Raw genomic sequence first — 26,082 nt, 5'->3', positions numbered from 1 at the left:
ATCTCATCAAAAGGCTCTGTGAACCGCAGCATTGCTTTCTTCCTTTCTATCTCTTTTTACTCCCGTGCATCTCTTTCTTTCATATTTGAATTTTTGTTTTGGATAGCTCTCAAACTTCGGAGATTTTTTTCTTTCTGCATTTTCAGTCTATAAGAATATGATCATTTTATCTCTTCTTTGGAACCTGCCTTCCCAAAACCAAGACACCTGCCTGCCCACTGTTTCCCTTCCAAGACTGCATGAGAACTGGAGGGACAGCAGTCCTTCTACCTCAAGGTCTAGAACTTCTGGCTCATTGATCAATTCTTCTTTATGGCCCAAAACTAGGTTCAGGACAGCAGCTTCCAAGTTTCTAATTTCTGAAAAATTAAATAATCAACAAGAGCAGTAAAGAATTTAGCTTTGGATACTATTTAACTCAAATGATTCAGCAGAAATCTGAATACCTGAATTCCCTAAAACTCACTTTGCATGTGTGATCTGTGGCAAGATTAAGACTTTGTTTCCCTCCATGTGGCCATTTGACTCTATCCTTTTATCCTCACTTGAATGATCTACTAGTCTGTCCTTGATTTTCTCAGATATTCCTTTATAACATACTTCATCACACCCTTATCTCCTGCCCACTTTTGCCAAGGGTTTCCCAAAAAATGAGGAATGGAGTCAGTATTAGAGAACAGAAATCTGACTTCCCATGAGAGTTGACTCTACTATGTTATGCTGCTTTTCCTTCTAACCAACAAGGAGAGACAGATTGGAGAGACAGAATTCTATTGGAGACTATTAGTTCCTATTAGTTAGCAAGGGGAAGGCTAGACAAAATTAACTATGTCCCCTAAGGGATTAGGTTTAGGAATGACAAATTAAACCCCAGCTTCTAGTAGAGAAATCTTGGTGGAAATAAGCCAGTGAATAAAACGGGGGTGGAGGGGGGGGTGGCAGGGAGAAACTGAAAGAGAAATAAACCCTAATCACAGATGTGACTGTTATGGGGTGGTGGAATCCAAACCCAGTGAGACCCTTTGGCTTTCTTCTGAGATTTGGTTTCTGTAGCAGTCAAACCATTGTCTAAATGGAGTCATCACTATCACATTAAATGCCAACCGACTCCAATCAAGGGAGAATGGCCAGCCCAAAAGAATTTCTTGACCTGGGACTAGTATTGGTCCTAACTATTTACTTACTTGTCAACTGTTCCCATAATACACAGGAACCTATTTTTAAAAGCCTGTGTGTTAGGACTGCTTTGATTAGAGTTACCCATATATGTAGGTCAAGGGGGGTTCTCCATAAATGCTGTTTTTCATTTAAAGAATATTTCATATGTTTCAACTTATAGAAGAGTAGAACAAGCATTTTAGGGAGAGTGCAGAAATATGTCATAGGTGAGGCTAGAGTAAAAGAGCTTCCAGCTTCTCTAAATGAGTTTAAAATGCTAGGTTCAGATTAACTCTAATTTAAGGTATTAAAGAATTTAAAAGCATGATCTCAGAGCCAGGTTAGTGATACCCTGAAAGAAAGTAGATCCAGATGGCTCGAAATGGCAATGTTCAATCAGAGAAAAAGGAAAGAACATAAAAACTACACATGTGGATACTCGGGAAGTTCTAAATATTCAATAACTGATTATTACACAGTTAGTTTTGAACACTTATAAACAATGCAGTGATTGCCAAAGCAATTGTATATTCTGAACCAATAGCCAAATCATACTTAACAGTGAAATAAAACAGAAAAGATAATTTAGAAACAGTAAATCTGGAAAGTTGAATACAAAATTTTCATTATTTCCAGATGATATAATTGTATAATCAGATAATTACAGAGAATCAAATGAAAACTCATGTTAATTAATAAGACAGTTCAGGAAATTAGCTAAATAAAATATAAATAAGAAAAACCAATAGCTTTTCTATGTTTTGTCAACTTCCATTAGAAATTTTAATGGAAGCAAATTCCAAAAGATGGCACCTGCCTGATGATGCATGAATCAGTTTTGTTCAGCTTCCAAAGAAAATAGCTATGAAAATTCAGAAAAAGATGAACGCTCTTAATAATGCTGAAAATTAAGACTACAGGCCAATCTATGGTAGGAACTGGGGAAAACTGGCACTTATAACAAGAACAATGGAGGGGCGCCTGGGTGGCTCAGTCGGTTAAGCGGCCGACTTCAGCTCAGGTCATGATCTCGCGGTCCGTGAGTTCGAGCCCCGTGTCAGGCTCTGTGCTGACAGCTCAGAGCCTGGAGCCTGTTTCAGATTCTGTGTCTCCCTCTCTCTGACCCTCCCCCGTTGATGCTCTGTCTCTCTCTGTCTCAAAAATAAATAAACGTTAAAAAAAAATTAAAAAAAAAAAAGAACAATGGAGATCACCTGTTAGAATCTGTGGCCATGTCACATACATACTTTGCATTATCCATGGAGCAGTCAAGAAATACTGCTTCACTTTTTACCTAAACCATCACAAAAATTCAGGGCCAACCATTTTCAAAATTAAAGGTTAAAAACTAGTAAAATTTAAAACACTGTAAAATTTGAAAATAATTTGAAGAGAAATGAAAATAACAACAAAAAAGTCATCCACGTGGCAAAAGATAGATGAAAAAGAAGAAAGAGGAGGAGGAGTGAGCAGACAGGGAGGACAACAGAATTGAAAATAGATAGTGTGTATGAAAGTAGTAGGCAAAACTCTCAATTACGACAATGAATGAAAATGGATTAAAGACAGAGTCTCCAGTAATGAACTTTAAAAAGCCATAACCACACATTGTTGGTAAGAATCGCCCTTAAGACACCGTGGCATTTAAAAAAAGTTTAAAAAGTTAAGCATGTAAAAATATTGGGATCAAACACAAAAATAATACAAAAATTGAACATTAATATTAAAGAAATGAAGATGCAAACATAATCACCAAGTGAATGAACAATGTGAAAATAATAAGAAAACAGTACAACTAGCATGAACCATTACGTATTAAGAATAACAAAATAGTGCAAGAGCAACATTTTTTAGCAAATACAAGGAGAAACTGAGAGTAATACAACCTACAGAGGACAACATATCACTCTCAGCCTTTGATCAATTTGAAAAAAAATAGATCTAAGTAAGATAATAGCATGGTTCAAAATTTCTATCCACAAATAGCTTTTCAAAACTACATAGTCAACATTTAGCAGAACCAAGAGTTTCTTTAAGTAAGTATTAATTATAACCTATATGCCAGACAACCCCAGTACCCTGACCCAAAGATAATGCCATCAGTGTAAGGTCATAAAGAGAACTCCAAGACTCCCCCAAAGCAGCAATTAGTTTGACTGTACTGTCTGATCACAATGTAACAAAACTAGAATTAAATATACACATACACACTCATACACACACACACACACACACACACACACACACACACACACACACCACTTTCTAAGTACTCCTGGGAAGAAGTGAAATCAAAACTGCAATTAATAGTATTTAGAAATTAGTGGCAATGAAAATATTATATATAAAAAAATTAAAGAGGTATAAGAGAAATTTAACCAAGATGCCAATCCATGGGTTTAAATGATTTCATTATTAGATAAGAAATATTATAACTTAATAACCAAAGCATTCAACTCCAGACAGAAAAGTGAAATGGACCATAAATAAGGTAAGTCTGGTCAGGATGTAAAAAGTCAAAAGTCTATCTTCTCACCCTAACAACCAAAACAAACCAAGTAAGCCACAAAACCATAGTTTTTAAGCCAATTAAAAATCTGAGGTTACAAAGAAACTTAAATGAATAAATTCAAGAAATGAAAAAGCCCTTCATAAGAGGGGGAAAAAAAAAGGACCACAGCTGCTTATATCCCAGGCATCGTGACAAGAATGAGGACAAATGCACCACAGATGGTTTAAGGAGGAATGAATAGAACTTTTAACAAACTTTTAACCACCATATGGAATTACACACTAGAATTCAAAGGAGCCCCGGCCACAAATTGTATCTGCACCCACATGCCACCCTCTCCTATAGTTCTTCACCTAGTTCTTCACAAAGACAATTCACCAGCAACTCAAAAAGCTGGCAGTCAAAATAGAAAGAAAGATCACCCATAGTTAAAAAAACTGATGGCTCACCTATAAAGCACAAAGAAAGTTCTGGAATCTTGCCAGGGCTTAGACTCCAAACACCATTAAAGGGAAAATTTCTGATCCCATCCTAAGCTGTTGGGCCAATGCTGAAGAGAATCAAACAAAAGCTGAATAAATAAATTAATAACATACCAACTCAACAACAACAGAAGACCACATTAACTTAGGTGTCACTCTAGCAGTGTGGCAAAGAAGTGGCATGACCTATTTTAGGTGGTAAATACTATTAACTTCAGTGTCTAGTGTCCTTTTATGCAAAATGCCCTCTATGCAATCAGACATTATGAGACACACAAAGAAGCATGGAAATGTGCCTGTGGCCAATTAGAAAGTAGAAAAGTATCAATGTAAGAAGATCCGAGGATAGCTCAAAGGTTGAAATTATAAGGTAGGGACTTCAAAATATCTGATAAACATGCTAAGAGATTCACGTGAAAATGTGGACAACATTCAGGAAGACATAGGGAATTTCAACAATGAGTTGAAAGCTGTAAAAAGAAACGAAAAGAACCAAAGGAATGCTAGAAATGGAAAATATGATATCAGAAATGTTGAATGGAAATATCAGAGTAAACATTCTCATTTTATTGATTTTATTCAGCATTCAGTGTTTCACTATTAAGTATGAAGTTGAATGCAGAATTAGGAGAGAAGGGAGCAGGTTTTTTTCTTTTTTTTTTTTTTTAGATGTCTTCCAATTGAAATAAAATTCCCTTTTTGGTTTGCTGGGAGTTTATTTTATGATGAATGAAGGTTGAATTTTGTTACATTTTTCCGTATCAATTCACATAACATAGTTGGCATCACAAGTGGGATATTCTAGAATGACCCTGACTCATTAAAGCATGGTGAAAGCATTAATTGGGAAAAGGATAGAGGGGCAAGGAATGATGAGCCTTTAATGCCTAGATAGCTACCAAGTCCCCTGTGGTATGAGATGGCAGCTACTTCGCCGTTTGTTACTGGAAGTAAAAGTTGCTGGTGGAACTTAGTAATAATCCAACTTCCAGGACGTCTGGATGCCTCAGTCAGTTGAGCATCTGACTCTTGATTTGGGCTCAGGTCATGGCCTCAGAGTCTTGAGATGGAGCCCTGAGTCAGGCTCCATGCTGGGAAGAGAGCCTGCTTAGGATTCTCTCCCTCCGCCTTTCCCCTGCTTGTGTGTACTCTCTCCAAAAAAAAAAAAAAAAAATTAATAATAATAATAATTAAGAAATAATCTAACTCCCAAGGAGTTGGCTCACTGGATGCATAAAAGCAAAATCATGACAAACTAGCTAAATATACAGTCCTTTGTTTATTTTTATCTGTACCAGTTAAAATCAAAGTAAAGCAAAGTGCTGGGCGTAGATTCTGGTGCTGCACTAAGCTCAAATTTTGGCCTATGGAAAACACAGCCTTTAGCCTTAGAGCTGCTACCAATGGGAAAAAATTATGCTGGAAAAACAAATCGCACTTCTATAACCTCGCGTCACCTAAAAAGTAGTCAAGGTTGTGAGAGGACAAAGAGCTACTAAAACTAGGGAGTATAAGGTAAAGGAGTTGTCGGGGCGCCTGGGTGGCTCAGTCGGTTGGGCGTCCGACTTCGGCTCAAGTCATGATCTTGCGGTCCGTGAGTTCGAGCCCCGCATCAGGCTCTGGGCTGACAGCTCAGAGCCTGGAGCCTATTTCGGATTCTGTGTCTCCCTCTCTCTGACCCTCCCCTGCTCATGCTCTGTTTCTCTCTGTCTCAAAAATAAATAAATGTTAAAAAAAAAATTAAAAAAAAAAAAAGGTAAAGGAGTTGTCTCATTTAGTGAACTGATGTCATCAGCTTCCTGAAGAACTGTCAGTAACTGGATTGTGAGAGTGACTAACTTCGCAGCCGTTGTTTTAGTTTAGTATGATGCAAAATGGAAGAGCATTTTGGGGTTAATACAAGACCCATGGCTCACTATTGAACAATTACCACATTCACAGATGACAGTACAATTTCCCCAGGAAGGAGAAAGGTGCCAAACATAGTTGGCAAGTAGGACACATCAGGCCCCTACCAGTAACTCTGGAAGGCTACCAATGGGTCTTTTTTTTTTTTAATGTTTATTTATTTTTGACAGAGAGAGAGACAGAGCATGAGCGGGGGAGGGGCAGAGAGAGAGAGAGAGACACAGAATCTGAAACAGGCTCCAGGCTCCAAGCTGTCAGCACAGAGCCCGACACGGGGCTCGAACTCACAGACCATGAGATCATGACCTGAGCTGAAGTCAGATGCTCAACCAACTGAGCCACCCAGGCGCCCCGCTACCAATGGGTCTTAACAGGACAGGACAGTCACTCTCAACAGAGATGTGCATACCTGGTATTAGACGCAAATGCTCAAAATGATATAACAGGACTGGAACAAAATTTACCACCCCAATTTGGACCACCAAATTGCATGTCTTTAGAACAAGGAATAGAGTTTACAGCCAATAGTATGAGGTCAGTTTAATGATAATTCTTAACATGTAGCAATGGCTTCTAAATCTGCATTTTTGGTGTTTGAAATTTGTTTGTGATGAATTCTTACACAACTATGATAAAGGAATGATATTATTCTATTTTATACTGGGACATCTGCTTCTTTTTTATATAATCCTTCATTTAATTGCTCTCTATATTCATCTTTAAATCCTCATAAATTGCGCCTTGTCCATAAACTATATGGTGTCTACAAAAGTAGCAAAAAGCAAATGAACAAAAATCTGTAAAGATAATGAATATGATAATGTTAACGACTGATATGCAGATAAAAAGTATACATAGCTAATTAAAACTTAATTTCCATTTCATCCAAAAAGAATATCTAGGAATAATGAGAGCAAAATAGAAGTTAACAGAGAGAAAATACAAGGATTCTTAAAATCAAGATTCAAAAGAAAAGTGGGAGAGAAAGCAAATAAATCACTTAATAAAATGTTCAGTAAAACATGTAATAGGAAACTGGAAACGCTTAAGGCACTGATACAGTGGCAATTATACACACATCTCCCATTAAGTTTCCAATTTGATGCCTCAGGGAGTCTCAACTCACACTCCTGGGAGACCTCATTCCTGAAGCTTTGTCTACTTATTTTCTTGTCCTTTTTTTTTCTTTTAGAATTATTAAATTCTCCATCAATGTATTAAAACAAAATGCCTAACATAGATAAGAATCACTTGTAATAAGAATTTGATTGTTTTGTGAATGGATTACTTATTTTGATTTTGATTGAATATGGGATAAGATAAATGGGCCTTGCCACTTTATATCTACTTATTAATGAAGACACTTATTTCTTTATATTCAGCAAATGCCCCATTTTGTAAATCTTTCCCATAATTCTTAATACCATGGTAGTGATGGAAGAGGTACCAGAAAAGCTATAGGCCTCCCCCAGGCCAACAGCATCCAGGGATTGTAGCCATCTATGTTAAAGCTGGAAAGGATATAAGAGTTGAGCTTGTTGAACTTCCTCTGGGTGAGTCTCAATGGACTTAAAGCTTCCCTGTATCAAAAAAGTCCATTGAGACTCACCCAGAATCACACACGAGGATAGCTGCAGATCTAGAGTGAAGCCCCAATCTCCTCACCACTCTTTCTTCATTTCTTTTTTTTTTAATTCTTTTTTAACATTTATTCATTTTTTGAGAAACAGAGAGAGACAGAGCATGAGTGGGGGAGGGGCAGAGAGAGGGGGAGACACAGAATCCGAAGCTCCAGGCTCTGAACTGACAGCACAGAGCCGATTTGGGGCTCTAACTCAAGAGCAGTGAGATCATGACCTGAGCCAAAGTCAGCTGCTTAACCGACTGAGCCACATGGTGCCCCTGACCTAAATGACTTTTTATGGAAGATAAGAATATATTCAAGCCTCACCACTGAAGCTGGTGTGGGATGCCACCCTTATGAAGAATGGGAGGTGGAAAATATTCCACCTGTGAGATCATGACCTGAGCCGAAGTTGGACGCTTAACCAACTGAGCCACCCAGGCGCCCCTCTTCATTTCTTAATCTATCATATTTTATACCAAACTGGAAACCCTTTGTATTAGTCATTCTCCAAAGAAACAGAATCAATAGGAAATGTACATATATAGAAAGAGATTTATTATAAGGCATCAGCTCACACAACTATGGAGTTGGCAAGTCCAAAATCTGCAGTGTGGGCTGGTAGCCTGGAGACCCAGGAGGACTAAGGGTGCAAATGAAGTTCAGAGTAAAGGAAAATTCACAGAAGGAACCTAAAGACATACTTCCCTTAAAAAGTCCAGCAGGAAACTTTTGTTCAAGTCTCAAAGTGTGTGGATGGGGATGAACTCAGAGATACCAAAGTCCCACCTCTGTAATTCTAACCAGGATTTGATAATTAAGACAACAGTGAAATTATTCAATTGCAAGAATTATTATTATCTGTCATTCCTATCTTCTGGTTCATTTAGCTTTCTAATCTGTACCCACAAGCACTAAGTTTACTTTGAATACAATTCAAGGATATTGCTTTATTGCAAAGTGACTCGAATATGAAACTAGTCTTTTTAGGGGCACCATCTGTTGTTCATGACACTTTAAATGAAGGAGATTTCAGTTGCTAAATATTCCACAGAAACATATGAAGAGAATTCAAAGGGTTTAAGTTTCTAAGAAAATACAATGTCCCCTAAGCATGAAATGAAACCCTTTCTTCAAAGTGTTTGCAGTAACAAAGAAGTGTTTAATTATACTTGATATACATAAATCTCTTCTGGAAAAACAAAATAGCACATGAGTCAAATCAAGTTTTCTGTAAAGCAAGTGGAACGATGAAAATTAATGATATTCTTATTTACAACCATGTAAGGACAGAAACAAATGGAGGTAAAGGAATTTGCCCCAAATCAAATGGTTCTCAAAAGGCTAATTGATATGTTCCCCCCTACTCAAGTCATAAATATGAGTCAACTATACAAGGACAGAGTTGAGCTTTGGAGAACAAGTGGTCTACCACTCTTTCTTTCAAGGGGTTAATCCTTAGCCTCAGCAACTCATTTTTAAATGACTTGAATATTCTAGAATATCCCATAGGAATAATTGATGAATACTAATTATGATTCCAAATGCGTTGCACATAAGTTGCTACTAGATAAATGTTTAGACATAAAAGTACATGTTAGTAATGTTTTGAGTCCCTCAGATGAAAGCTTTTCAAAAACAGCTCAGTTGGACTATTACAAAAGAATAGAAGCTGCCATCTTTTGTGAACCACTCTAATCTATAATAATCTACCCTGTCAATAAACCAGTTAAACTGTGGCTTTGTTGGAGAGCTGGGGTCAGAAAGTATTATCGCAGATTGTCATTTTGCTCTCTACATGGTGCACTACACATCATTTTAAAATGATATGCTGTGTTCAATATTTTATATGACTGAAGGATAACTCTAGACTTGAATTTATTGCCACACATACTTGCAGCTAAATCATATAATATTACTTCAAATACTATTTTCAAGATATCACCTAGCATAACTGATGATAAACTATTCTATGTATAAATCCATTTTGTCTCATTTTTCATTTTCTGTTTTATTGCTTTATAGTTACCCGAAATATTTCACACCTGGAAAATGCTTTGACAACTTTACATACAATCTAATTACGTTGGGGTGAGATAACTAAAAAAGAAAACTCGCTGCCTTTATGAAAAACATTTTAAGGTTTTGTTTTGTTTTGACCTTGGAGTTGCTTTGATTTGGGGGGAAAAAAGCTCTTTGTTTTGGGACAAAAATCAATGCTGTCTTATTGCAAACACTTGCTTTCAATATGGCTGAGAAAAAAAATCAGGACAGAAATCGTTTGTTATATTTATCTCTGAATTACTGGTATCTTGTACAAATACCAATTCATCATGAATTTCAGTTAAAATTTTATTTAATGGTCCTCAACTTTCCTCACAGTGACTATTGCAACACTTCTACTTCAACAACAATCTTATATTCCAAAATTTAAAATAGCAACTTCTCTCAACAAAAATCAATGAGGTGCTTTCCAAGACATTGTATCATTCAGTATATAGAGAACTCAATAAAGCCAAGAGTTTTCTCATTTAAAAGAAAGCACAAAGTTATCTAATATGAGCAACGATCACATGACTGCAGAAAGCACTTATCTCTTTGGTATAAAAATATTAACTGACAAAAATCTGAAGACAGATTTCTCAAAAGATTTTTTTTTTTTTTTTGCTTTCGGAAAATGTTTTGACAGTCCAGCAATGCAATTTGTAAGTATAGAGACTGCTGTTCTATTTGTTTTCTCACAATTTTAGTAGAACCTCTTAAATAATATGGGGCCCACCAACTAAATACTATAGCTTCTAATCTTATATCCAAGGTCATTCAGGTACAGTGATTGCTCTGTTAAAATAGAAACTAAATTAATCCCAGGAATTCTGCGTAATTATTTTGTGCACTATATGATCAATCCATAAGGCATTATATTTTGGCATTTAGGATCACATGCGAGTATACTGTGATTAATAAAATGTTGTAAGGTTCTACAGGAATAATGTGCAGAGATCAAATCATGATTGTCTAATGGGCATTTACCTAAGAATAACCTGTGAAGGCACTGTGTGTAATATTATATTTCAAGTAGACATAAATCAAGGAGAAAGATGATCCAGGGAGCAAAGGAGCCAGATATTTGGTCTCTCTCAGTCAAGTGAAGATAAAGTCCACGTAGCTTAAGGTAAATTAATTGGCATCTAGTTCTCATCCCCTTTTCCCACCTCCATAAAATAAAAATGATGGCATTTTCCAAGGATCACAGGAATGCCAGGATATGAAAAGATTATCTTGTTCATCTACACTCTAAGATTTTCAAAATACACCAAGTAAATTGTGTTATGATAACTTTATTTCCCAATGTCAATTTTATATTTTTTGTAGTTATTTTGTAAAAAGAAAAAAAGAAGTCTCTAGTAAATTGGCTGAAATAGCATCTCTGTAAACTTACAGAAGACTACAGTGGGAAAGTGACCTTAAGAATGCAGAGGATTGGGGCACCTGGGTGGCTCAGTCAGTTGAGCTCCCAACTCTTGATTTCTGCTCAGGTCATGATCTCACGGTTGTGGGATCGAGCCCAGTGTCAGGCTCCACACTGAGTGTGGAGCCTGCTTAAGATTCTCTTTTTCTCTCAAGGTGCCCAGGTGGCTCAGTCAGTCAAGTAGCCGACTCTTGATTTTGGATCGGGTCATGATCTCCCGGTTTGTGAGTTCAAGACCTGCATCCGGCTCTGTGTGGACAGTGTGGAGACTGCTTAGAATTCTCTCTCTACCTCTCTCTCTGCCCCTCCCCAACTCGTCTTCTCCTTCAAATAAACTTAAAAAGAAAAATATTATCTTTTACTCTCTCCATTCTCTCTCTCTTCCTCTGCCCTCTCCCCTGCTATCTCTCTCTAAAAAGAAAAGAAAAAAATGCAGAAGGATATTTTACACCTTAAATTTACACAATGTTATTTGTCAAGTATGTTTCAATAAAGTCAGGGAGGAGGGAAGGGAAAAACAGGAAGAAGAGAAAAGAAAGAAAGACAAATAAACCTCCAGGCCTACTATGTTTAAGTAATTATAATGGTTTGCATGTAAAGACTCATGAGAAGGGAATTATGTTAAAGAATGGAATATGGTGAGTTAGCAGAAAGAGGAATTAAAACTTTCCAGGAATTAAACATGCTAAATTATGGCAACAGTGAAATTAAGGATTAAAATGAAATCAAATCAAGCACTCAAATAAAATATAAAGGAACAATCTTCAGGTAAAAGTGTAACATCTTTGCAATTGCAAAACCTATGACTAAGATTTTCAAGAGAGTTTCTGTTCTCATCAATAAGTTTATAGACTGCTTTTACAATCATTGTTAACATCCAATATAATATGTAAATCATCCACAAAATTGCCTACTGACCCTTCATGAATTTATCTGTTTTTAGCTAACAGCCCCTACTGTGTCTGGCTCTGAGTTAAACTCAGATTAGAAATATTAGTAAATCTCATAATATATTATTTGAAAATTTCAAAGAAAAAAAATCTATGATCTCTCAGAGTACCCTGAAAAATCAACACCTATTTTGAACTTTATAAATTATTTAACTTAATTTCTAAAATAAGATGTAAATATTAGAAAGGAGGAAGCAAATCTACCCTAATTTGCAGATGACATGATTTTAATTCCAACTACTTGGGGCACATGTTCAGCTTCTGGACAAATCACTATGCCTTGGGGTAAAGAACTATCAATGGTGCAGCTTACGCATGTTTGACTCTAGTGGGTATTTATTTGGAAGCTCTACTAGAATTCTATGAATTAGATAATATTGGTTCTCCTAATGAAGAGAGGGTTATTAGCAGAAGATGGGGGGAAAGAAATGCTAGACATTAAAAAAAAAAAGGTAGGTAATCTTACTGGTTTACTATGAGGCTTTAAATATACTACAAATGCAAAGTACTTAGCACAGTGCCTGGTACATAATAAGTGTTCATTAAATGGCAGTTACTAAAGTGGGGACCATCTCTCCCAGCCTAGATATTCCTGCTTTTGCCTATGAAAAGTGACTGCCTTTTCCATTCAGAAATACTGAAAAGAAGGAGTTTCTCTCTCTCTCTCTCTCCCTCCCTCTCTCTCTCTCTGTCGCTCTCTCTCTCCCTCCCTCTCAGACAGCAAGAGTGACTTAACTGATTGGTAAGGTTTGAAAAAACACCAGGCAACAGTGACTTTCCTCCCAGGATGGACCTTTTGCAATAGCCTGTCCCCAAGAAGGGAAATCTATTCTTGCCCCTGCCACTATGTAGGAAGCACAGCAAGATCAAAGCTCATGGCTTGCTTAGTAGAAGTCGCACTAGAAGCCTGCCTCTTCCTTTGGATATCAAGCACGTTGATTCCCCACACATGTAGCCAGATGTCTACTTTAAGTCTTCTTAAATGTCCATGCTAAATACTAGCTATGAAGACAAGTCTCAGGAAATCTATGGTGGCAGGTCCACAGTCCAGTTTTATCAGAAAACAAAGAAGAAGAAGAACAACAACAACAACAAAAACCTAGTATTATGCTTCTGTATAAGAATTGTGTATTTTTTTAACTGAATCTAAACTAGAGGGAAAAAGGTACAATTAATCATTATGTATTTGATTGACAGACATCTTCAACATCACCAGCATTAGCTGCTACTATAGTTATTGATATATAGCCCAGCATTAAACAAGGAAGAGATTCATAGTGGCTGCTCAGTGTAATTTTAGGTTTAGTCAGTTTTCAGATCACCCATAAGGCTTTATTAAAAGCTGTCTGATAGAAAGAACATATACACAACAGAGTATAGCCAAGGGGGCAACACTGGGACCTATTATACATAATAGCTGAGATTTTGTAGATTATAGCATACTAATCTTACATTTTTATGATACAAAGGGGTTTATTAACCCCTTTATAGGTTAAAATACCTATATAAACAAACAACAAGCCAAACTTCAGAATCTTGGAGTTCCCCCCACTGCCACCCCCCACCAAAAGTTAGGCGTAACCCATGTATCGGAATGATCTCAAAGTATCTTAATATGGGGTTAAATAAATACCAGAATTAATTGAGCTCCTTGAACACATACGGATATACTTTTTCAGGGAAGAAAGCCAAGCAGGAAAGAGTAAAATCAAAGGGAAGGTCAGAAGGGAATAAAATCATGGGATAAAGAGACTTTACCTTCAAGGGAAAAGCAATGTTTTGAAGAGACAAGATTTTAAGTATATGAGAAAAGGTTTGGGGCTATATGGGAAGAGATTATTTTAAAATAATTAACATATACAAAGAAGGTACAAATAGGTTAATTTTCTATATTGTGAGTGAACAGACCAGATGACCCAGCTCCATGAATCCATGAAATTCTTTAAAAGCAAGTCTCTTGGTAACTTTAATGAAATGAAAGTGGTTTAAATTAATGCCTTTAGTCACTGTTTTAACACTCCTAGCTATAAGAGTCCTATAAGTCCTATTAGTCCTATAGAATTTCAAAGAAATTATATATTAAAAAAAAATAAATTGTGATATAAAGGTTGCCTTTCCCAGAAAAAAATGTATCAGACAGTAGCAAGAAATCTGAATCTGCAAGAAAAATAAACAAGTCTTCATCACCATCAAGACAAAAAGTATCCTATTTTTGCTCCTTCATTAAAGCTACTGAAAATCTATAATTTCTAGAATCTGAAAATCTAAAAATCATTACAAGAATGCGGCTCACTGGAATTCTACATTCAAATAATTTAGAATACTCCTTACTATGCCAGTTCAATGATACCAAAGTGATATTGCTATACAGACAAAAAAAGTTTGAAGTTGCACAGGTAGTATGACTACTCTTGAATAATATATGACTAACAGATACAAGAATAATCATTAACAAAAAGTCAGAAGTACACAAAAAATTCTTTTGATGAGATGCCAGGAAGGCACCAAGAATGAAAGTTCTTTTTTCTGATGTCCTTATGAATGCCAAGTAATTCCATAACTTTCATTTTACATATGTATAATAGAGAGAGAAAAAATGCTTAGATTTTTCTTTGCTTAGTGGGATAAAAAGGACTGCTTAAGAATTTGAACTAGGATATGTTAATGGAATATTATAATTCTGAATCTTATTTCAAGATGTTTGCAAAATTTCGAGTATGATTGGGAGGAATGTTCAAGGGAGTAAGGGAGATCCTATTAACATACAAAAGTCAAGGAAGGAGATAATCATAAGGAATCCCAAAGGTAGAGATGGCAAGGAATTTTAAGAAGAATGGTTTTAGGTTATTTTCTGTTGTCTGCTATGCTGAGCATATGCCACCATGATTTCAAATGTTCAACTAAAGTGTACTTTATGCACCTGATGCCTTGGGCAATATGGGAGGCACACGGTCACTCACTGGCAAAGTTGGGCAGAACTCAAATAGTAGCTTCGAGAAGAATATAATAAGCAGGGATCGAGAACTGAACATGAAATCCCGTAAAGAGGTGGCTGGGAGAAAAAAGTCCTCCCCACCTCCAGTTACATCTAGAACCTTCGAGCTGCCACACATTAGCCAAATGTTTAAGTTCCTGATTTGCTTGCATACAAATGTATGGCTGGCTGCGTATTATTTTCAGATAGGCCACTTAATTTTTCCATGCACCATTCATTTTGTTCTGAGTTACTTAAACTTTTCAGTCACTGTCCTTCTTGCTTTTCAATTATAAATTAGTGTTAGTCTACATGAGTTAAATTTGCCCAGGGTTATCAGTTAACCATAGAACGTTAACAGTACTTATGAGCTACACCTTTCCAATAACTAGATTTTACAGTTTAGAATTTATAGGTGTTGCAGCTCAAATACAGAATGACCCATTTTCCTGGCTTGAAAGCATATATAAATCTAATACCTCAAGAAAAATATACTTGTGCATTGAAACTGAAATGTTTTCCCTACCCAAAGCAGAAGCAGATACAGTACGTGAGTCCCAGGCTTACTTGCCTAGCCCAGAAAGAACTGGGCCAAAAATTTGAAGAATTTGAGACATGCTCAAATTTGTGCTCTCAACTGAGAATAAAGCTATCATTTTCTAACATGCCTAGGGTTGAACCATCATATTCTGAGTCCTTCACAATGCCAGGCAAATTTTATATATGATTCAGGTTGTAAAAAGAGCAGAATTATAACTGTCGCTCTACTGAATGAAATAGATATACTGCCTGAACTCTTCTCTCTATATATGTTATAGATGCATATCAGATCCAATTTAAGATTATCTTTCATGAGCCAATTGGAATAACAAAAGAAAGCAATAAGAACAATTTACACTGTACAACTGATTATCTTCATGCATCACTCATGCAAAATTACATTGTCCTTAGAGATAAACTGTTGATAACTAAAGACAGTGATCTCTCACCTCAAAATTTCCTTTGTCCCTCAAACTGCCCTCACATAGTTTCCTGGTAACCAAAGGTGTAAGATGGAAAAAGGTAGAAATTTTAACTACTTTCTAAAATCCATGCATTTAACATCAAATAATATAGAATATGTAATCCTGGTCTTATACTCCCACATTGATCAGACAGTGATATAGTGGAAAAGAAGGTAAAATATATCTTCTTAATTTGTATTGTTTTCAGGGTAACATTTAGAGCATATGGCTACCATGGTAATAAGCTAAAATAGTCACAAGAGGTAGTGAAGAGTTGCAGGTAATTAATTCATGTCCCTAAACTATAGATGCAGAATTTTAAAGGTTTCTATTTATAAACTATAAGAGAAACATAACCTAGGATTACAGTGGAGTGTTTATGTGAGTACAAATTCAGAAAGTACAATTATGAAAAATTAATGAAAGGAAAGTAAGTTTAAACATAATGTTATCTTTCCTCACAATGCAAAACAAAAGTATTCAATTATTACTATTATTCCCCTAGAGAAAGAAGTTAAAATAGAATGATCCAGTGTTGGTAACCTCACACTGGATAAGCAGTCTACCTCTCAAAGGCCAGCCCCTGGGCTCTCATAAAGGCAGAACAAGGTGGTTCACATCTGTCAAACAGATTGTATTGTCTTACTGCAGAAGATTATTACCTCTGGCAAAAAAGAATGGATGTGAAGCTCTTGGTTTTCATAAAAAAATTTAGGTTCTGGCTTATTGATAAAGGGAGTTATAAAACATGGGGTTACCCTGAGTATAAGGGTGTGCTTTCAAGCCTCTTTAATGGACTATAATTTCTTATGACTTCTTCTGATTATCTAATTAAACACAGGTCAAGCGTTTCATTCTGAAAAGTCTAGTGTTCTCTTGGTAAGCTCACCTTCTCAAGGTCCAGGCCGTCATGTGTGTGTGTGTTATCATCTGCTTCACCAACTTTCGAGCCCTACACATGCCTGCTATTCTTTACTACACCAGCCAATGAATGTCCTGGTTGATGTGCTATTTTCTGGCACGTGCAGGATTTGCTAAACCCACCTAAATAGTCTCCCATCCTGGCCCCGTGGGAGTTATGCCAACTTGAACAACTTATATGTCACTTTTATTTTCTGATTAATAATTCAATGACTGGAGCTGAATTTTTAGCAATTAATGAAGTTTTGACAGTTCAACCTTCTTTCCTAACCAATGGCTAAACAAGAACAATGAACACATGAAATACTGAAGGCTTTCTCTGTGTGTTTGCACCCCATGTTTGCAGGGTGAGATTTTTAAATATCCAGTATAGTCAATCAGAAAATGAAAAATTATTGTTTCTGGTGGTGACAAAATCAGAAAAGACTAAATCATATGAACAAGGAAAAAATATATTTTTCCCCCTAAAATTGTCAGTTAAAAACTCATTGACTCCTGTTGGATTCTGACTCTAATGACTTCCCTGGGTATTTCCTGCATGTTTATAGCAATTTGGCTAATATTAAACTTTCACCATCCTAAGATTGCTAAAGATAGATGGGAAGATTTTATTAGTTCTTGGTTAGTTTTATGATGGATAACGTTTTGTTATCACTTCAAATCATTTCACAGAACTTCAATCCTATTTTGAAGGAAAATAAATAGTTGTTGACTGTGCTTCAGAAATTAGGATTAAGCTGCCAGTGACCTTGATGTCAGACAGTGGAGCAAGCAATAAAATAATGAAAGGCAGAAAGACAGCCTTATCTTGAACCAGGTAAGTCCTAGTCCTCTCCTCTGGAGTCCATTAAAAGAGCATTTTGTTTATTAGTTTGTTTGCTCTCTTATGTAAAAATAAGAATTAGGCTCTTCACTCTAAATCTAACTTAGAAATTACATGATTTTGGTCTATTGCTATTATCCTTAAGTTAATTAGTTCAAAAGAGTTTTCCTGAGATACTACTACTACTAATTACGCAAGACATAAAATTGGCCCTATTGATATTCCTATTGTTTTGACTCAAAAGAAATTCTAGAAAAAATTATCTGATACCTGATAGCTGTCAATTATGGACACAGAAATTTTAACTTCTCTATATTTTCATTGAAAATATCTTCCTTGTTGGGGCACCTGGGTGGCTCAGTTGGTTAAGTGTCTGATCTCAGGCTCAGGTCATGATCTCATGGCTCGTGGGTTCGAGCCCCATGTCGGGCTCTGTGCTGACAGCTCAGAGCCTGGAGCCTGCTTCAAATTCTCTCTGCTCTTCCCTCTCTCTGCCCCTCCCTTACCTGTGCTCTATCTCTCTCAAAAATAAATAAACATTAAAAAAAATAAAATACCTTCCAAGAAAGAAAGAAAGAAAGAAAGAAAGAAAGAAAGAAAAAATGTCCTCCTAATAAATCTCGATCCAATTCATTTTTTGTCACCCAGAAATATTATTTTCCAGATTTTTCTAATAAAGATTTTTTCCTTATATTTTATCAGCAAGATTTGCCTTGATATTTCCACTTTATTTTTTAAACGCTCATTTACTTTCTGTACTGAGGTTGCTTGCTACAGATGTAAAGAACAATTTTTTATTATAGTAAGAACAGTTAATATGAGATCTATCTTCCTAACAAACTTTAAATGTGTGATATATTATTGTTGACTATAGATACAATGCTGTATAGCAGATTTCTAGAGCTTATTCATCTTGCTTAACTGAAACTTCATGCCTGCTGCTTACTCCCTATACAGTAATTATTGATGTTAAGCCTCCACAAGAATTTTAACTAAAATCCCATTGATCAAACCCAAATCCCCATATTTTCTTATCACATTCTTAAGATTATTCATCTTAAATACATTTTTCTTAAATGTTTATTTAACATCCAAATATAAACCAAAGTTTCAGAATTTAATATGGATACTGTTTATGAATGGCTTTAGTCTTACAGTACTTTTGTTAATTTAAGGTAACTCAATATTTCACTTTTATTTTTTATTCTTTTTTTTTCTTTTGGTCTTGATTTGGAAACATTTTCAAAGAAATTACGAGAAGGTTACAATCATCGTGGAGTCATTAACTGCTTTTCCCAAATAGGACTCTCTGCCATCTAGCCCCCACCCCCCAACCCTTACAGGTAAAGGACAGGAAGGACTGAGTTTGTTCTCTCAGAAAAGAAGAAAAGAAGATTCTTCGTGAAGCTCATTTCATCTGAATGGTAATAGAGAATGTTCCTGGACTTAACATGGAAGAAATAGAAATTTTATCTGATCTTGCACATAGTCTAATAAATAGATATTAGGTAAAAAAAATTATTAACATATGCATCTACCAGCGACATGAAAGATCCTTATGGAAATGTTCTGTATTTTGACTGCATCAATGTCAATATCCTGGATGTGATATTGTACTATAGTCACACAAGATGGTATCATTGGGGGAAACTAGGTAAAGAGCACATGCTCTCTCTCCATATTATTTTTTACAACTGTATGTGAATCTAAAATTATCTCACAATTAAACACTTCATGTATTTTGAAGTGCTCACCTAATCCCCTCTGCCCTTCTCTGGAAGTTGGCAGACATGAAGAAAATCTACCTCAGTGTTGTCCTGAATCCAATATTCTCCAGAAGAAAGCTCTGTTCTCAATTTTCTCTTGTATTTTGGTTTAGTAGTGCTGAATTCTAGACTCAGCTTTGCCAATAAAGGAAAGATCTAAGCTTCTTTGTCTTCTCAGTTTTCTCATATAAAACGAGGAATTGAGCCAGATAACTTGTAAGGTTTTTTTTTTTTTTTTCTAACCAAAAATTCTATGACTCTAGGTATACTGAACTAGTGCTAAGTGTTTTTCAATCAAATTATAGTAACTGTGACACATTATCATAAAAGCGAGTCCTTAAGTAGGATATCTAACAACAAAACCAATACCATGGGCTCCTGGGGCTTTTTCATCTATTGATCAGCAATTGAAAGCTTTGGAGTAGAAACAAAGAACACTTCAGGAATTTTTGAACAATTCAGTCTCCAGTAATGGACTACAAGTAGTTTTTCCCATACTCCTCTCATTACGTAATAACCTAGGCCACAGTTACCTAAACATTTTGATACTTTCCCAAATGTTCCTATTAATACCACATTTTGATAAAAAAAAAATTTGAACCAGGAAGCCCTGTGATGATTCTGTCTTTATCTTGCCCTCCCCCTCCTCAAGAATATTCCTTACAATGCAGAATTGTTTGAACTAGTCATTATTAATCTTGATAAAGTATAAAAAACAAATTCAAAATCAGCTGGGAAAATGCATTCATGCAGTTACTTTAATGTTTTACTCTTAGTTTCTGTTGAAGATTAAATAAACCAAAGACCACATAAAAACCATTACTACTTTTTTTTTTTATTTTTAGGGTGCCTGGGTGGCTCAGTAGATTAAGCATCTGACTCTTGATTTTGGCTCAGGTCATGGTCTCACTGTTCATAGACCCACATCAGCCTCTGTGCTGACAGCATGGAGCCTGCTTGGGATTCTCTCTCTCCCTCTCTCTGCCTCTCCCCAACTTGTATGTGCACATTTTCTCTCTCTCTCTCAAAGTAAATAAACTTAAAAAAAAACTTTTTAAAAAGATTGTCTTTATATCACTCAGCATCCTCTTTAAAAGGATTCATGAAGAGTCAGCATGGATAGGGATATATACTTTCAGGATTTTGAACCGGAAAAAGGCTTATTTCTCATAAAGAATTTATGCATTTATTTTCATCACACAATTAGAATTTATATCCTATAATGTTTTCCTCATGATCAGTGCAGCCAAAAACTCAAATCGTAATTTAAAGCTCAAACTTAGCGCTTTTACACTAGTGGTATTAAACAGTCCTAAGTATACATTCAAAATATCACAAAAGTTATATTAAGAATAAACATTTCTGGGCCCACATCAAGAGATTCTGATTACGCAGGTCTGGGATAAGGGCCTCAAATCTGCCTTTCCAATGAATATCTAAGATGACTATGATGCAAGGGCCCACAGTCCTCACCTTGAGAAATACTAACTATATAGTTTTAAATTGTCTCTCCTGTTGTTGACACTTTGAATGTATCCATTTTTATAGGAGTAGGCTTTTTATACAATTATTTTATTATACATCATCTTGATTATTTTCTAAACTTGAGCAGAATATAAATAATTTTTACATTTCTGCATAAATATAAACATATATAACAAGTAATTAATTTGCAACCAATGGGAAAAACACGGGTAAACATTTTTTGTATCCTAAGCTAGCTACGACTGCTTAAAAAAATTATAAAGACTAAACAAAGGGAAGGGGATGAGTTTCACTGCAACCAAATTAAGGATTTCTATTCAGTGAAGGATAACACAAAGTTAATAAACCATTGACAGAATGGGAGAATATATCTGAAACTTCTGAAAGCATCAAAGAATTACATGAGGATATGCTATATACATAAACATACAGTAGATTCTACCCAGAACTTATGTAAATCAATAGGAAAAAAATAACAGCCCAGTGGAAAAATGGGCAGAGACTATGAATAAACAATGTATTTTTTTTTAAATATCAAAATGTAACAAGCATTTAGTGAGATGCTCAGGTTCACTGGCTATCAGAGGAATGCAAATTAAAACAAAAAATAACATATCACCTTACATTTAATAAACTGGTAAACATTAGGCAGCTAGACACCGTCAAGGACTGGCAAGAATATGATGACATAAGAATGCAGCTATTCTGAGAGCAATCTGGCTGTCAAAGAAGTCTGACAGCCCTTCTCTTGCCATAAGATTTTCCAGGCAGTGATTATACATCCATCATTATGTTCACCAAATCACCAGAAGTCCAAATTAAGTCTCTGCCTTCTCCTTAAATCACACTTTCTCTTGACTTGACAAAAGGCAGAAACACACCATTTCTCTGTGGAAAGATTCAAGAGTCACAGCACACCAAATAGCCCTCTGTGAAAGTTCTCCTTCACTTCACAATCCAACCCTTGACCCTCCTGTACCCTAAATGCCAGGGAGGGGTTACGACAGTCACACAGCCACCTTCATGCAGTCTCTTACCATCTCCCTTAAACATCCCATACCATAGACTCATACCTACTCAGAATGTGGCATCTGTTAACTCAATGATTCAGTCAAGTTTACCATTTTATCAATTACAAGAGCTTGTATGTGTCCAATTGAAGAAGCAGGTAAGACCAAGTTTTAGACTTGGTTGATTTCTATCTCAGAAGGAGAACAGATTCATGCTACCAGAAGTGGGTTAACTTTTATATACACCTGTCACCTGAATATCTTTAGGGTCCCCTCTAGTCCTAGGAGTATAAGATTCTAGATAAACCAGAATCCAGCTACCTAAAGTCTATGCAAAAGTGACCACTGAGGGCCGCCTTGGTGGCTCAGTCAGTTAAGCATCTGACTCTTGATTTTCGGCTCAGGTCATGATCTCGTGGTTCATGAGTTCGAGCCCCACATTGGGCTCTGCACTGACATAGAGCCTGCTTTGGATTCTCTCTCTCCCTCAAATCCCTTTGGATTCTCTCTACACCCCTCTCAAAATAAATAGACTTAAAAACAAAAAGTGACCACTGAATTCAAGAGAAAGATAAATCATGTGTTAAAGTTTTTTAAAAACATTACAGTTATTCATCTGACAGTACAATTTAAAAATAATTATGCTTAAAATTTTGTTAACTGATTTTTAAATAAAACTTATGAATAAAGCATAATAATTGCACTTACGGATTTACCCTTCCAAATTGAGGGAAAGCGCTATGTTTCAAGTTCTTAAGTAATACAGAATATCTTTCTCTAAAGAAATTACATCCTTTTAATTTCAGAAAATTGGGTCCATTTCTCTTTCGCACCAGTATATTAACTCGAGGCTTGTAGAGCAGTATCTCAAAGTGTGGGCAGGACCACGGGTCTCAGAATCATCTGGGTTATATTTAATATATGCAAATTCCTAAGCCCCTTCCTAGATGTATGAAAGCAGACTATCTGGGACAGACCTCAGATTTTGTGTTTTGAAAGCTCCCCACTATTCTTAAGCAATAAATTCACAAGCTCAAGTACTTAAGAGCTCAAATTAAAATGGGAAAATCACTGGTTTGGAATCTGCATTTGTGAAGAATTTGTTTTTTAACATGGACTAAATAGAATCTCTTCTCTAAATTTATAAACATCACCCTCTACAGAAATCATCTTGGTTTAATGATTAGGGCTATGCAGCAGAACTCAACAAATGTTTTATTCCCTGTGCCACCATTTCCCCCTATGAAAGATATCAGTGAATTATTTAAATTCACTGTGATAAATAGGATATACAGTAATTCCTTTTTCCTGCCTCAGAGGCATAGTGTGAGGTTAATTAAATAACAGCTGCAAAATACTTTTGGCTCCTTAGAGAAAGACATTATATAAGACATTATATTATATATGCAGCATTTTTTCTCTCCAATGAAAATAGAGCTAATTGTTCTTCAGAACTCAGCCCATGGCAGAGAAAACAACCATGACATGGTTTTCACAGGCATTAAATTCACAAGGGCAAAATTTTGTCACAGTTGGTATCAGACCCAGTGAATTGCTATGCTTCAATTCTTTGCACAAAGACCACTGCCATCTTGTGGAAAACAGCCATTGTCCTTATCTTGGGCTTCTATTTCATTTGTGTGAAATGGTGACAAGATAATTTGGGTTTTCTGCTATCGAGGATTTGTGACACATACAGTCTTAGTCATCCTGAGGCCTGTTATCTGTGGCACATGAGGGCTCCGTGAGACCACCCTGAAGGTCAGGTAGTGTTAATGGAAGGAAGAGCTTTATAAACAAGACATCTCCCTAGGGCTTTGAACTATACTTATCCCTCAAATGGGGCTTGCCACATAAACCTGCTTTTGTGTTCCATTTATATTGTAGAATTAGGGCTAAAAATGAAGAAAAAAACGTCATCACTGGCAATCATTAAGTCCAATGATGATGGCGCTGGGAAAAATATGTCAGTCTGTAAATGCTGTTTGCTTTCATTTGTCAAAAGAAGGAGAGGGATTGCTTACAGAAAGTAAATGAAATAAGACCAGGAAACAGCCCTGAAGTCTATCAAGTTTGATAAATAATTGTCATATTTTGACAAATATGATGAATTTTTAAAGCCATCCTACAAAAATAGGTTTTCATGAAAGGAAGATTCCTTTCTAGCTTTTCTCATATTTGTTGAAAGGCTTAGAAGTGTACCTAGAGAAAATATAGTAAATGTCTTTCATTTATTCCAGAGAAAACTTTGCCTTAACAAGTAATACTACATGGGGAAAAAAAAAAAAACATAGTCTTTCCAGCCTGAAATATTGCCTTTTACTTTTATAAAGGAGGCTTTCCTGGAGAAACATAACTTTTTTATTTGCATTTTTAAATTTCGGTGGCTAACTCAGCCTTAGGCAAAAAAGCAAATAGATGAAATCTGTCTTTGATTCCCTCCTCTGCCCACTTCTACACTTTTACTCTATTCCCACTTCAAATACCTTCCCTCAGCTGGGAGTTTTCTCACCTGTGTCCCCAGGCCCTAGTTTCTGCAGTTATCAGACAACTGAAATGTAAATCAACGTACACTAAAATGTTAGAGACTGAGTAAGTCACTCCACAGAGGAAGAACAGGTACATTTTTGGAGAACTGTCTGTCATTGCTTAATCTTTCAAAAGATAAATTCTAAGAAACTGGGAAGGGGAGAGAGTTTGGTGAATTTTATTCTCTAGAACCCAAGATGTCATTATATGGGTGGCTATCTATTCAATTTATTGATCTTTAAAGTTCAAAAAATAATTGGGCAGAGGAATATCCTAAGTCCTTCAAATAAAATGGCGTCTTCTTAGTCCAGCCTCAAATCTTATCTCAGTACAGTGCTGCATAAAAATTAAAAAAAAAAAATCAGATGACCCAAAGTACCAAAGAATAATATATTCTTGAAGAGGCAGGAAAAGAAACAACCCAAGAATGCAACACATAATACAAATAAATTTTTTTCTATAATCTTTTTTTGGATAGATTTTTCTCTTAACTCCCATGAATTGAAGCAATCAATCCCCTAACTTTTCTATCCCTGTGTATCCAAAGGCACCCCCAGCTTTCTGTTCCATTATTGAACTCCAGAAGAAGCATTTTCTTATGTGAGCAGCATTCTTTCTATGCTGCATTTCTATCCAGTAGCCTACTCAGTACATCAGAAGACCAGGAACCTAGCAATGATAACAAAGAATTCCCCTTAAAGGATGAGGGGGTAAAAAACAATAAGCATGTGTTTTTCAATAATTTTGCTCCTTTAGCATAAAAGTAATATCACATTACCAAAAAAAAAAAAAAAAAAAGTCTCTCCTTGAGATCGTTTTATCCCAACCAAGGTTGGTCCTTATTCAGACCTCTGAAGGGTAGGAAGTATGCAAATGAATGGCACACTGGAAGATGATTTGCTGAGGTCTAGATCCACACTGACTTAACATACTTGTCCCAGAACACCACTCTCCATGCTGTTGGCCTAGCAAACTCCAACTCATGCTGGAAGAGTCTTCTGGTAACTCACATACCGAAATTGATCCTCTGGCAGAGACTGCTAGTTACCTTCTTCTCCTTAATCCATTATTTGCTTGTATTCTCATAACAAAATGAACCCTCTCCATTTTAGCTGAAGGCATAGCCACCACAAGAAAGAATGTATTTCCATTTGCACATACCTTTCAGTTAGATACGGCCATAAAACTAATTTCTGACCAATGATATATGAGCCCAAATGATAAGTGCATCTTGTAAGCTGTGATCTGAAGATTCTCTTCAGTGCCTTCAACTTCTCACTCCCCCTTTCCTGCTGGCTGGAGTGAGGATGTGGGAACCACAGTGGACCATGTGGATGGATACAGCAACACACTGGTGATAGAAAAGCAACAAGATAGAAGGAATCTAGAGCCTTGATGGTATGTAACCACCAGTGCACACCTGCACTTTCATGCCCAGAATGTCAGGTATGAGAAAAATGATTTCAT

The 26,082-nt window shown here is 36.1% G+C and overlaps 1 long non-coding RNA gene across 4 annotated transcripts in view; it reads right to left on the bottom strand.

Moving 5' to 3' along the window:
- LOC123379192 overlaps positions 1-26,082 on the bottom strand; it is a 236,429-nt gene that overhangs the window by 71,052 nt on the left and 139,295 nt on the right. For 2 of the 4 annotated variants that reach the window (XR_006583370.1, XR_006583369.1), the window contains one exon: positions 20,554-25,966. The exons of the other annotated variants lie outside the window; for them this stretch is intronic. This is a non-coding gene — a long non-coding RNA (uncharacterized LOC123379192). Of the gene's footprint in view, positions 1-20,553; positions 25,967-26,082 lie in introns of those variants that run through there. 4 annotated transcript variants of the gene reach the window in all.

This window comes from Felis catus, chromosome C1 (assembly GCF_018350175.1).
Source record: "Felis catus isolate Fca126 chromosome C1, F.catus_Fca126_mat1.0, whole genome shotgun sequence".
NCBI lineage: Eukaryota > Metazoa > Chordata > Mammalia > Carnivora > Felidae > Felis > Felis catus.
Note: the sequence above shows the minus strand (reverse complement) of the source record. Positions and strands in the feature narration are given on the sequence as shown.